This window comes from Triturus cristatus, chromosome 5_2, assembly GCF_964204655.1.
Source record: "Triturus cristatus chromosome 5_2, aTriCri1.1, whole genome shotgun sequence".
NCBI classification, from domain to species: domain Eukaryota; kingdom Metazoa; phylum Chordata; class Amphibia; order Caudata; family Salamandridae; genus Triturus; species Triturus cristatus.
Window position 1 is genome coordinate 62,565,045 of NC_140588.1, and position 13,695 is coordinate 62,578,739.

A 13,695-nucleotide genomic window follows, 5' to 3' on the forward strand; every position below is an offset into this window, starting at 1 on the left:
TAAAGCACGGGTGCCGCGATTATACCAAAGGTAAAGAAATAGATTTTTGTTTATGTTTGGTATAATCGCGGCACCCACGCTTTACTTTTAATGTTATAAGTAAAGCGCGGGTGCCGCGATTATACTAAAAGGAATAGAAAAAAACATCTATTTCTTTACCTTTGGTATATTCGCGGCACCCGCGCTTTACTTATAACATTAAAAGTAAAGCGCGGGTGCCGCGATTATACCAAAGGTAAAGAAATAGATGGAACCGGGGAACAGAGAGATAAGGTGACGTGCCCAGGATCACACCATTTCCTGAAGTGAGGAAATGAGTATGAGAGTTTGGTGCAGCTTTTCAGTGTGAGACCCTGGCTTCTGTTAATGGCACGAAGTGTTTGTAGCTCCTGTTTGCACTTTGGCAACACTTTTTCAGTCTAACGCATATTGGAATGCACATAAACGACCTAGATTTTCTTTTGACTCGGAACAACATTGCTTTTATTGTCAGGCCTCAAGGATAAAGCGCTTTCCTTGCTATTTTCCCGTCACCTTCACACTACATAGCATACCCATTTTCTTTGCGTTGGAGTCTGCTGATGTGAAACAAGTTGTTCTCAAATATAACTCTCTAGATTACGGTTCGCAACGAGAGCACAATGTAAAAACAAAACATGTAAAAAACGATATATTATATGTGTGCTCAATGCTGGAAATCATTAGACTGGAATTGGCTTTAATGGAAGAAACCACAGCTGTTCTCTGCGATTCTGGGATGATTGCTTTATCTTATGCATTCTGTTGGTCCACCTCTTGGGCTATTGGCCTTTGCTGAATGGATTAAACTGATGGGGCAATATGGTTATCTTGACGCATGGGCAATCATGATTAATGCAAAGCTGATGGGGAAGTATGATGCTTATATTTTCAAAATGATGTGCATCAAAGCCATAGTTGTTGCTTATTTGTCTAATGCAACTAACAACCATTGACAAAGCCAACAGTCCTGGCTTGTTGTAGGTGTAATGTTACTTGTATCTGGATGGAATGACGAAGCAGCAAAATATCAGTGGGGCAACGCACTATGCTAAGCACGGGTTTTCAGTTTGTGGTTTTAAGCAACGCCCTTCATTACATCGGCCACGTCCCTTTCAGAGCCCGCCCAAAAGCCTTTTCATCCCACTTAAAGCCCTGCCTCCGTTATAGTGACTTCCTGCTGTAGAGGGAGAACAAGTTCACTCAGGTCATCATACCTGCCAACTTGTTATGAATATTACAATTAATATTTTAACCCCTTCGACGCGCATGACGGAACGGTTCCGTCATGCACGTCGGTTGGGCTGTGCTTATGACGGAACCGTTCCGTCATGGCCCCGCCCGCGCTCAGAACCTTCAGCGTGGCGCGGAAATCCGCGCAGCGCTGAAGGGGTTAACAAACATCGCATAAAAAATAACACTAAACAATTTCTTACTAATGAAAAGATTACACAACTATTACCATACCCAATATGTATCACCTTCATATTAAAAGTATTGCATAACTGTTACAGTATTCAAATTACAACTAATTCCATTTTTTTTCAGATATTTAATATCATCTGCATAACCTGCTATATCTATTTGCATTTCTGACAATTTTTAATAGGTTGTTTAGCTTATAAGTACTTCATTTCTTAATGCACGTACAAATACAAAAAAAGAATAATCTCATTTTCAGTGCCAACAACTCAAACTTTAATAATGCGAGACCTATTGCATTGAAAATGCTTGTTTGTATTATTATTATTGTGCAGTAAGGTTTTGTTAAACCAGATAATGATATGAAGAGCACTCAGATAGACAAATCAAATCTGCACAAACTGAAACAAAGACATAAGTGCTTGCTCTGTTATCAGTATGTTCTCCTTTAAGTGTTTGTTAACTCTGTCTGTTCTTGTGTGTGTTTTTTAGAACTTCTCGGGTGAAGTATGCTTGCTCTATATGTCTGTTCTTTTTCTGTGTTTGTTAGCTCTGTCTGTTCCTGTGTGATTGTTAGAACTGCTCGGGTGAGCTGTGCTTGCTCTATCTGTGTGTTTGTGTTAGCACTGTTCGGGTGAACAGTGTCCCCTTCGCTCTTAGTCTGCTTCTGTGTGTGATTTGCAGCCCCACTCAGGTGGTTTGTGCTTGATCCGCTTTATGCCTGTTCTGTCCGTGCTTGTTAGCTCTGTTGTTCTTCTGTGTGTGATGTGCAGCCCTGCTCAGGTGGACTGTGCCTGCTCTGCTATTTGCCTGTTTGCCCACTTAAAAGGTACAACGTTTAGTCATGCAACAGCTGATGTTCTTGCACCAAGGAAATTGTGCTGCAAAACTAACTAAATAGTTATAAGGTCCCAAAAGTGAGACCTATTGGCTATGCCAATGCTTGTTAAACTGGTTGCACAAGCAATCTTCGTCTTGACTACAGCCTTCTAATTTTGTATACGTGGCAAAAGTTGCTGGAGAAGACCTATCGGACACAGCATATAAGCACAGGAAAGTGGGTGTGGCAATGGAGAAGGTTCCAAGTTCTGTTTAACCAGGAAGTGTTTGTGTGGTTAATAAAAGACGCAGAAAGCAGTGTTAAATATTTGGCTGAGGTCTTAGGCATTGCCCTTTAAGTGGCAAAAGTTAAGGAAGGTGGTAGATGTCCTTTATAGTAGATTCTGTGGTTGTAATTATAAGTTGCTATCCTCTGTAAAGGAGTGTACCGAACTCTAAGAAGATATTTTGCATTACAGAAACAGTGTGTCCAACAGGAACATTTGAATGCAGGGATATCATTTTCTATTATTGTGTTCCCCCATTTGTGCCATGGATGGTCTAGAATAGTGGTGCTTAACCTTCGGACTTCTTTCGACTTCTACTTAATCATTACTGGAATCCAGGGACCTACTTAAAGTGCTTACTGGAAGCAAGGATATGCAGCTGAAGAAAGTTTGACGATTTGAACCTCAAAGCAATGCACACAAAATGCAGAAAGAAGGATTGAATCAAACAAATACACAAATTAGTATAATTCACAAACGTTAAAAAAAATCACAACTTTAATTTTAATAGGAAGGTTGGGGTTTTTATCGGTTCAATCGAGGCCACCCATCATCCGTACTATATTCTGTTTGATGCATTTGCACTGCCCTCACAAATTATCTGAGGACACCAATTTAATTTGCAGCCTCCAATTTCAAATCCCTTCACATTTACTCAGTTTTTTTTCTTCAGTTTTGCTTCTTTATTTATATACAATTTATTAATCTGTTTATATTGTTTGTTTCTATGCAGTCACCTATCCCCTTAGTAGGCTTCATGGACTATCGGGGGGTCCCTAGACCACAGGGTAGGAACAGCTGGCTGAGGACTAGCTGGTCTTCACCTGGGATCCTACAGAGGAACAGTCACTCCACAAATTGAGCAGCTGTTGCCACAGCACTTTGGCATAGTGTTTCTACTTGATGATAGGCAGGCTTACCTTTGCAGATCAGCATGATATGGTCTCTGCTTTTGTTTACTGCATGGCCGATTTGAAAGGGCATGCAACACTCAAACTAAAAAGCTTGATGTCCATGGAAAATGATTAATAGAAACTCTAGACTCCTAGGTTAAGACAGGAAGCACCATAAACTGTTGTGTGGGTGCACTTTTAATGTTCCTTCCTGGACCACTCTTTTGTTTCAAGCCTGTTTCTTTCATGAACTGGAAAAAAAAGAAGACATGCCAGGGGCTTTACTAGCTCTTGTATTTATTTGTGATACTTGGAGCCTAATTACAACTTGGGTGGTAATGTGGGAGCAATATGCACACTCGCTAATTAATGATTTTATGTAATTTAGTCTGTGAGCAAATAATGCCAGATTCATTTTCTCTCCTCTCGGAGTAGGGGGAACATGCAACTTGCAAATGTTTCCCCTATTGCTACATGCAAGTGTGTTATTTTGTACTGTTGCCCACCTGATTTACCATGGGTTTTACATAGTGAAAACTGGGAGGCTAAACACCTATGAGAGGCATGATCCGTGCCCTTGACTTGCAATCCTGTTTCGTACGGAAATTGAGTTAGAGCCACAAATGAGATTATCACCATAGCAGTGCCAAAGAAATCTGCGCTTACACCGAATTAGAAGCCAGAAATGTTTATTAACAAAAAGAAAAATTATCTTTGAGTCACTGAGCCAGGTGACAGATGGCTTCCCTAACAGCCTGTGAACATAAAAGCTGACACACACAAGTACAGAACGCAACTTAAAAGTGTTCACGTAAAGGGCACTTCATCTAGAAATGACTGATGTACAACTCGTGTTACAATTTTAGAATTGCAAGTATAGGTGGAAGCACAGGACCGTCAAGCAATCTCTTCACATAGATTTCATTTTTAATGAGGGTGCCTTTGGAGGTGAGGGAACCCCATTGCATTTAAAGTAGTCCAAATTCATGGGCTACTCCGAATGCATGTATTGAATTAATGACTATAGTAGGTAGTCTTTCCAACCGCAAGAATACAAACATGAGTAAGAACAAGCAATTTAGTGACAAGTGCAGTGTGTGCTTGAGGTAAACATCAGCTTTTAAAACTTTACGCAATGTACATTTGGAATACCTGGCCACTAACGAGCCACAATCTTTTCTGAGAACTGATCTATCGACATAATACATAGGATGTGAATTGCGTATTGCTGTACTGGAGAAATTGTTATGGGGCTTAGCTATAGGGTCAGTGATGAAATTATAGTTATGCAGCTCACCATCCTGAGTGTTAAGGAGCAAGGAGGGGCGATTTTAAAACCGGACAACATGAGAAGCAGACAAAAGAATTTCATATCACGATCGTTTTGCTGTAGACAAATGTTGGGTTTTAGTTGTGAGCAAAAGGGCAACTACAGCATGTGGTATAGCAGCCAGGTTGGTGGAGCAAAACCGTATTTTCAGAGGCTTCTACAAAATGGACAGTAGCCTTCACAGCTTGTAAGCAAGGTGCAAGTTCTGACGCAGCTGGATGGTGAAAGTTCAATACGAAACAGATTTCTTTTGATTTGTGATCTTGTATCAACACCAGTGACACAAACCGATCTTTTTTGTGAAGTTTTAGAAATGGGATTTCTGGTCGGCTAAGGTGCGGCAAGCATCGGTGTGCCTCAGAAGCGGGGCCCGCGATATTGGAAACCATGCTTCCCCTTGAGGCAGGTCACAGCAGCCCTGACTTCATGAGGAGTCTCCTCAGTGCATCTGCGACACAGCAGAGGAATGAGGCTCTGCACGCCCAGCTTGTGCAGCGCGAGTCCTGCAAAGGGAAAAACTCATGATTCTTTATTATTTATATTTTTATCGGCATTTTATCACCATGTATAACATCGTACAGTAAATATTAAATGAAATTTATTAACAAAATACATGCGATTTTCCATATATTACGCATTCGGTCATTTGTTATGTATTGCAAATTGTTTTTGCATCCTATTTCCTAAACAAACGGCTTGTAACACGTGCAGTTGCAATAGTCTCTCAAATTCAACTGTACACCCTTGGCAATCACCTGAAGATTCCGATCCGTTATATTGCACCTATTTCTGGCGCCAAAAATGCAACTGCACATGTCATTTTTCTCCTGTTGTTCCCTGGGGCCTACTGTTGGCAGATGTTACTATGTTGTCCACACCATCTCCCTGCAGAAAGCATGCCAAATATACCGCTAATTGACACAGTAATTATTCTTTTTTCTTTTTGTCTATAGAAAGAGATGAAAGAACAACCGAAACCGCCTCAAACATTGCATGCAAGTGATCATAAATCTAGCAGGATTGTCAGCAGGGGGGGGGGGGGGGGTATATCCTGGCTCACACCTTTGCAGTAGGATAAGCGAATCCTTAAGCATGTATTGGCCGGACCTCTATATTCATATGCTGCTACACCTATTGTGTGGATTGTTGTCGGATAATAGGGGAATCCGGGGGGGGGGGGTGTAGGGAGCTCCAGTTTCAACCTCTGGAGCATCCCTGCCGTGTCTTTTGCCATGCCTCGCCTTCCCATCTACCCTTCCAATGTCCACCCCACCTAGTCTGTTGAGGACTCTCTCTCCTCACCTTCACTATTAGGGCGGCTTGGGTGGTCCCAGATGAACATATGTCCCGCCAAGCTTCAGCAATTGGGCGCTGGCACAGTCCCCTCAGTTCTTCCCTACTCCATACTCTGCCCTCCGCAGCAGCCCACTTAGTCACCTCTTTTATCAATGTACTACTCTGTGGTCCCATGGCTGACTTCCATGTTATCGCTATCTGCCTCCTAGCCAGTGACTGGTCGATTAATTTACTCCCCACTTTACGCTTGGGTAGACATGTCTCCACTGAATGCTCAAGTGCACAACTTAGTGTGTTGTTGATCTTAGCTAACACTATCCCCCAGAATCCCTGCAGCAGCGCACAGGTGAGTCTGCATCTAATTGGCCACATCTCTGGCAGCTTCTTGGCTCTCCTCCAAAAGCAGCCTGGAGGAGATATATATATATATTTTGAAGATATTTGAGGCGCACACTAAGGGAAATCTTTTTGGGGTACTCCAGTACTCTTTGCCACTCTTTTTTGGTTATCATCTTGTTCAGGTATCTTTCCCATGTGCCCCTCCGTTCTGCATTGGGAACAGAGATGCCTCAAGGGGGGATGCATAAAACCATTTTATTTGGTGCTCTGCCGTGTCCAGTATTATTAGTGAGTGGAAAACCAAGTGTGTCTCAGGTTCATCTCTTCATGTTCCCCATGATCTCCCAAATGCTTTCACCAGCGCCTCATATAAAATGAACTGTCCTGGGGGAAGTCCGCAGCCCTCCACTATGAAGGAAGTGACCCGATTTGGGCCACCCGGGTCACTTGGGACCACCTCTCAGCCTTCCATACAAAGACAGACAGACAGTAGAGAATACAAACCAAGTATTTATTCAGGTACACTTGAGCGGAGCCCAATCTGCCCAGCCTCTAAGGATTGCTGCCGAGGGACTGGCCTCAGAAAACATAGTGAGACATTATGTACGATTCCGAACCAAAAAAGGCACGCCCTGACTGGAAGTTTCCAGCTGGAGGCAGCTACGCAAAGAAGGTACAGAAGGATGAGTTTCGATCCCGAAACCGGGCACACACTATTTCTATGTCATAGTCGTTCTGCCTGTGCCCATCGCTGGACTAGTGGGAGCAGGCCTCTATCTTGTGGGAAAGATATGCGCCAATAAGAACAGTGTATTCATTAGTACAGCAGGGACCAACCTTGGAGGAAAGGAAAATTACCAAAGCTGCTTCTCTCAGAGGCAGAGAGATATTTGTTTCGCTCATGGGTCAAAATGGCGGCTAAACATAAATTGGTGCCGCGAATGCTAACTTCTGCAGAGCAATATATAAACAACACGACTGACCTTTTTATTCTAAAAACTAGTTCAGCGAAAAGAATCGGGCATTTGTCTAGGTGACAATCGCCTGTTGTTTCTAGCCCAGCCTCCTTCCAGGGTGCAAACAGTTCCGCGCACAGGATCATCTGTGAGTCACCGTAAGGCAAGCCCACCAGTGTCAATGTCGCAAAATATCTCAGGGTAGCGGGCAATCTTGCCATGCACCTATTCCAGCATTGTAGTGCTGTGGACTGCAACATAAATGTCCTGGTTTAATAGTTTTGCCAGTAATTGACATGGGCCCTGTCCTGGCTTTGCTAGGTAGGCCCCCTCTTGTTTCAGCCCCTCCAGCCATTGGGTCACCCACTACAGTTGTGCAGCTAGTTGATAAAATTCGAAGTCCGGCACACCCAGTCCCCCCCGCCCCCATGGGGCGCTGCAGTGTCTGCCGTGATACTCTGCGACTTCCATCCGCCCATATAAGTTCCTGTACCAGCGCATTCAGCGGCCTGAACCATCCAGCTGGCATCATCACCGGTAGATTGGCAAAGGAGTATAATAAGCGGGACAGCATGACCATTTTGGTCAGTGACACTCTGGCCATCAATGGTAGTCTCAGTGACCTCCAAAAGGTCATACTGGAGCAGAGCGGAGGGCCCTTCCCAGATTACACTCCCTCATGTCTTTTAGTGAATGAAAAATCTGGATACCCATGTATTTAAACATTTTAGAGGTCCAATTATAGTCCGTCGATAGCTCCCCTGGTCTGGGAGAGGGACCAGCCACTGGAAACAGGTGTGTTTTATGGTGGTTAACCCAGAGGCCTGACCGAGACCCAAAAGTTTCCAGCAGTCTGAAGCCAGTTTCTGCCCCCCTCGCAACATCCCCTAGATGTATCCGCAGATCATCTGCGTATAATGAAATCACATACGTTCTACCAGTCAATGTCAAACCCACCCCACCCACCCTCGGCAAAAGAGCTCGGCAAGTGGTTCCACCGCCAGTGCAAACAGAAGTGGGGATAGGGGGCACCCCTGGCGTGTACCATGTGATATCTTATATTGTGGATAGTCCTGCCCTTCTTAACTCGCGCTATGAGGGTATACAACAGTTGGACCCATTTCAGCCAGCCCTCCCAACCCCATCTTCTGCCTGACCTCGAGCAGATGGTCTCAGTTTATCGTATCAAATGCCTTCTCCAGATCAACGAAGAGGAAGGCAGCTTGTGTCAACTCTCGGACCTTAGAGCGGTAGAACACCGAGTATAATCTGCGTAGGTTATACGATGTATTACGGGATGGGATAAACCTGTTCTGGTCGGGTTGGACCATGTGTGTCTCATGTGGTAGCAACCTGATAGCTAGTATCTTGCTTAGTAGGTTAAAATCAGTATCCAGCATGGATAGGGGTCTCAAGTCCCTTACTCCTGCATCCTGATCTTTGGTCTTGGTGAGTGGGATCACCAGCACAGATCGCGTAGAGGATGGCAGACATCCTAATCTGAGAGCCTCGTTGTACATGGTCACTCAGCGGGGTGCCAGACTATCCCTGTATTTCACATAGAACTCGTCAGGTAGGCTATCAGGACCCAGTGTTTTCCCATTTGCATCAGTGTTCTAGCCCCCTTAATCTTCTGCGAAGTCACTGGGCCACCCAGTTCATCTGCAATCTCGTCATTGACCACACGGAGGTCTAGCGGGGCCATAAAAGCGTCAAGTTTTTCCTGGGAACCACATTGCGGGGCAGTGTACAGCTTCCCATAGTATTTCTGAAATATTGCATTAATCTGTAAAAACTGACGATTCTTCATGGAGCATTCGCCCAATCACAACAGGAAGCACCTGGTCTTGTCCTTGCAAAACAGTGGATCAGCCATGTGCTGATTGGGAAAACACCTTTTCCAGGGAGCAGCACAAAAGCGTTCAACACACGCTGTCTGGGCAATAAGCAGTACTCGGGAAGCGCTGGCTTGTAGACTGTAAAGCGAGGAGCAGTCGATCATAGTTCCTCAATTATCACGTTGCTGCCGGCCTCCCCAAGAGGCCGAGACCCACGACCAAGGGCTTAAATGCAAACCTTTAATGCCCTGCGATTGCAAGAACAGGGGGCAAACCAGCAAGCCTTTGGAGAACACTTGGGGGCACAAAGGGGACAGCAAGCCAGCACCTAAAGTCAGGTTTGCAAAGGGGCAAACCCTCCTGCAGCCCAGCAATCAGCAGGCCAGCGCAACGAAGTAGCTAGTCCAAATGGCAGTTTCCCACTGGCAGCACAGCAGTCCTCCTGGCAATGTGCAGATTGTAGAGCCAGCAGCACCTGGTTACAAGTCCCACGCAGTGTCTAAAAACATGGGGTCAGAGACCCAGTACTTGTACTCAGAAATGCCTTTGCTAAAGGGGTGACTTCAAAGGAACCCTCAGAAAAGTTGTTTTCTTGGTAAAGTGGGCTATTCAGCCTCCTGCCTATTATTGTTGGGTCATGGGTTGGATGTCTTTTTTTTTATGTGCTCTCCTTAAGGTCATTTTATACAGTTCTAATTTTTTAGACCATGTCTATCAGATTTTTTATTTTAAGATGATGCGGGACGGTAAGAAGAACCAATGGAATTCCATCAGGATTGAGGTCATGTGATCGTTTTTCTTTAGACTGTGGATAAGACGTGCTGACGCATGTAGGATGCCTTCAAGGGGTGCCAATGTGGCATCTGGGAGGCAACAAAGAAGGGCGTTACCACATCCAGATGCTTGAGTATGAGACTAGAGCAGCAGTTCTGAAATCGCTTTATGGAAGAAACTGTTTAACTTTCTTTACAAGAGTGAGCTGTTACCAGGCCATCATTGTTTTTGATATCTCTTTTTCCTTGAGGATGAGGTTGGTGTCCAGAGTGAATCTAGGTGACTTGGCATTTGGTAAAAGTTGGCATTCGCAGCCATCAAAGTTTTTGTCCTTGAGCCAGACTCGTACTGTTTCTTGTTGTTGCTCTTGGCAAATTAAAAATAATTATGTCTTAGTTGAATTGTGCTTCAGGTAGTTTCTGGATATCCAAGTCTTGATGATGTGCAGGCAGTGTTTGAGGCACTAGATGTCTGAAGCAGAGAAGAAGTGCAATTAGAGTTGTGTAACATCAGAGCATTGGTGAACCTTGATGCTGGTAAGTATGAATAGAGCACCAAGCTGCTCAACGTAGAGGTTGAAGATGACAGTGGACAGTATGGAACCCTGGGAACCTTTTAGGTGATAGGAATCTTTAGGGCCCCGTAGGTGCCCAATATTAGTTGGAAAGGTAGGAGAAGAACCAACAAAGAACAGTGCTGGTGAATCCTATTTGAGACTCCAGTGTGTGTATGAAAGTAGGATGTAGAATGTCAGAGGCAGTTGTGAGATCCAGCAATAATAGAAAGATCTTTCCTGCCTAGAGAACATCTGGGAAAATGTCTTGAGTGAAGGAGGCATGTGCATTGGTGGTTAGGAGTGAAAATGTCCCCGGAGAGAGCTTTGAAGAAGGAGGAGGGTAAGACATTTTGTTCACAGGAAGTTTTTTGAGATAAATGAGTATATTGGCGAGCTCTGCAAGGGATAGGGCCTTGAAGGTTGACCATTGCAGAATTCTATGAAAAGGAGTGGACGTACGAGTTGAAGAGGTTTGGTGGTGTTGATGTGCTGTTGGGTCTTCAGTATTTTTTTCACTAAAGAAGAAGCTGATGATATTGCACTTTTCTGTGGAGTGAAGAATAGGTGGATCTGGCCGGGGCTTAATGCAGTGTTTGAATGTCATAAAAAGCATTTTATTTCTGTTAGTGGCTTCATTGATTGTATTAGTATGGTACTCTGCTTTGGCTGATGTGATTAGCTGCCTCCATGTTGTGTTGAGTCATGTCAGCAGCATGAGGTCATGTTTTTCTTCCCCTTTCTTTCCTATCTGAGCATGAATCATTTGTTAGCAACGACTTCTGTAGGATCTGTTATCCTGGTGTAGTATGAGTTTGTGTTTTTCATCTTTTGATTTGCTCCACTTGGGTTGTAGTATCTTGAGTTGTTTTCCATTCTTTTGAGTTGGCATTAATCCATTGGTTTTATTTTGTATTTAATCCTAGATTTTTGTCTTTATCAGTATCAGCGTGTCTGAAACAATGTAGACCCAGTTGTCAAAGGCATGTATGTCTTGAGGTTGCATATTGAGGTTCTTTGAAAATCTGAGTTAAGTTGAAGCTACATCTGTTGTCTGTATTTGTGGGTGATTATTTTCTGTCTTTGAAGTGTTGCTGTTTATACATTGCTCCAGATTATTGGGGAGCTGTCTATCACTGTAACATTTCTAGGGAGGGCATATATGACGTTCTGAGTGTGTCTAGCAGTGCGAGTCGGTTCAGAAAAAAATTGTTGTCGGTTGAAAGCCTCAAGGTTGGTTGAGAATGATGTGGCTGTAATTGTTTGTTTTTTCAAACCATATGTTGAAGTCTTCTAGAATGTATATGGTAGAGTGGTTCAAATTAGTCATGGTCACTGTATCTAGTAAGGCATCTTTACATTTTGTATTACTGGGTTGTGGTGTATATATTAAGAGGAACGAATAAATGAGTAGGAGTGGGGTGACGTTACCAGCCAGGGTTCATTCATCATTTGCGAAGTTTTCAATGTGTTATTTTTAGTGATTTTCTATAAATTATTGTAAGTCACTTATTTTTACCAGTACATTTTTTTTGTTGATTGTGCCTAATTCAGGTGGTATGGCTTTGTGGTCTGTTGGAGTGGAGTCTTCATTGACTCATGTGTAGTGAAGGTGAGGTTCTGGAGTGGTTTCTCAGAGTAGGGCAAATATATTAAAGTGGTTTTTGTTAAAGTTGTTTTTGTTCAAGCCTTGCATTGAAAAGCAAGTGTTTTATTGGTATAAATGTTGTGGGACAGTAAGCATTGCATTGGTTTTCTAAATGATTCGTTGTGGCAAACATTTAGCATGAAGCTATTTTTGAGTAAATTGTAGATTTTTGTGTGAATTTAAATAATGTAAATAAATGCGCTTTTGTTGTGTAGGCTGTGAAATGAAAAGCCTATAGTTATAAAGATTAAATATCATTTCAAGTGCTTCAAGAAAAAAATGACGCACATGTCTTCAAGAAGAAAATATGACACACATATTTAAAGAAACTGTATGTGCTTAACGCCAACATCAAAGCCATTTGTAGGTTGCCAGAGTTTGCAGTGAAATAGTCGGGCTTCTACATACTTTAATATCTGCATTTCCCAACTTTAAATCCTGTCTTGCTTGTAATCATCAGAATTAATAGCTTCTTTAGAGAAATTGGCAAATGACTTTACATGCAGCATACCCAAACAACGAGCAACGATTTGCCACTGGCACCTTGTGACTGTCAATTTTTACCCATTTATACTTCGTACTGTTTTAGCCATTGGATACAGTGGGTTTTTGACTACCAATAATGTCACGAATTTCACAAGCTCGAGCTTTTTAAAAATTGGCAGAAGGGGTTACCTCATATTCTGTGAGTATGATAGTATGGAATGCGAGTCAGAGGATCAGCCAGTAACCAGGAAAACAATTACGTTTCTACTCTAGTGGATGTTGTCTGTTTAAGCTGCTTGTGAACTAGATTTGTATATAAAGCTAAATCAAGTGCAGGGTACCTTTTGAAGCAACTACGTTATTTGAGATTAGTTGAAAATGCACGTGTTCTGAAAATAATTTAAGAAATGCAAGCTTATTGTATGCTAACCAATTTTTATCCTGTGGTTACTACCCTGTGGAGGAGTGGGGCAGTGTTTTTAGAACAGTGTTCATTTCTCTAATGCTAAACTCAGGCGGGGGGGCCTCCCAACTGTCTTTCCAATTACTTTTTTCCACCCAAATCAATACCTCAAAGTCTAGGACCGGGGTGTCACTGCTCCTGACGTAGAGGTCCCATGAATAGGAAACCTTCATTTATTACTGCGGGTCTGCAGCATTTTTAGTCCGACTATTCCCCCACCCCCTACTCTCACTCACTTTTGCTACAGGAGCTAATTAGGAGAAAAGGATGCCAAATTGGCGAGCCGGAGCCCTCATTGCAAGCAGTAATGGAAGAGTCAAAACTGGTGTATCATGATACTGCATCTCAACACGCCATAATGCAGGCATGGTGTGCAGACTTCAGCCGAACTCTGCCTGTTGTGCTGTTCTGTCCTGCTGGAACTGCCTCTGACTCATTCTCAGACAGAGGAATACTGAGACCCACTGTCTTCCACCTTGCCACATTTGCCACATCCTTGAGGGTGCTGGCAAGCTTTTGGGCCTTTCCTTTCCATCCCTCTAATACTTTCGGTTAGAAGGCCAACCCACTAGG

At 43.3% G+C, this 13,695-nt stretch overlaps 1 protein-coding gene across 1 annotated transcript in view; it reads left to right on the forward strand.

The window, feature by feature from the left end:
- Positions 1 to 13,695, forward strand: part of GALNT1 (polypeptide N-acetylgalactosaminyltransferase 1) — a 525,156-nt gene that overhangs the window by 24,673 nt on the left and 486,788 nt on the right. The gene's annotated exons all lie outside the window — the stretch shown is intronic.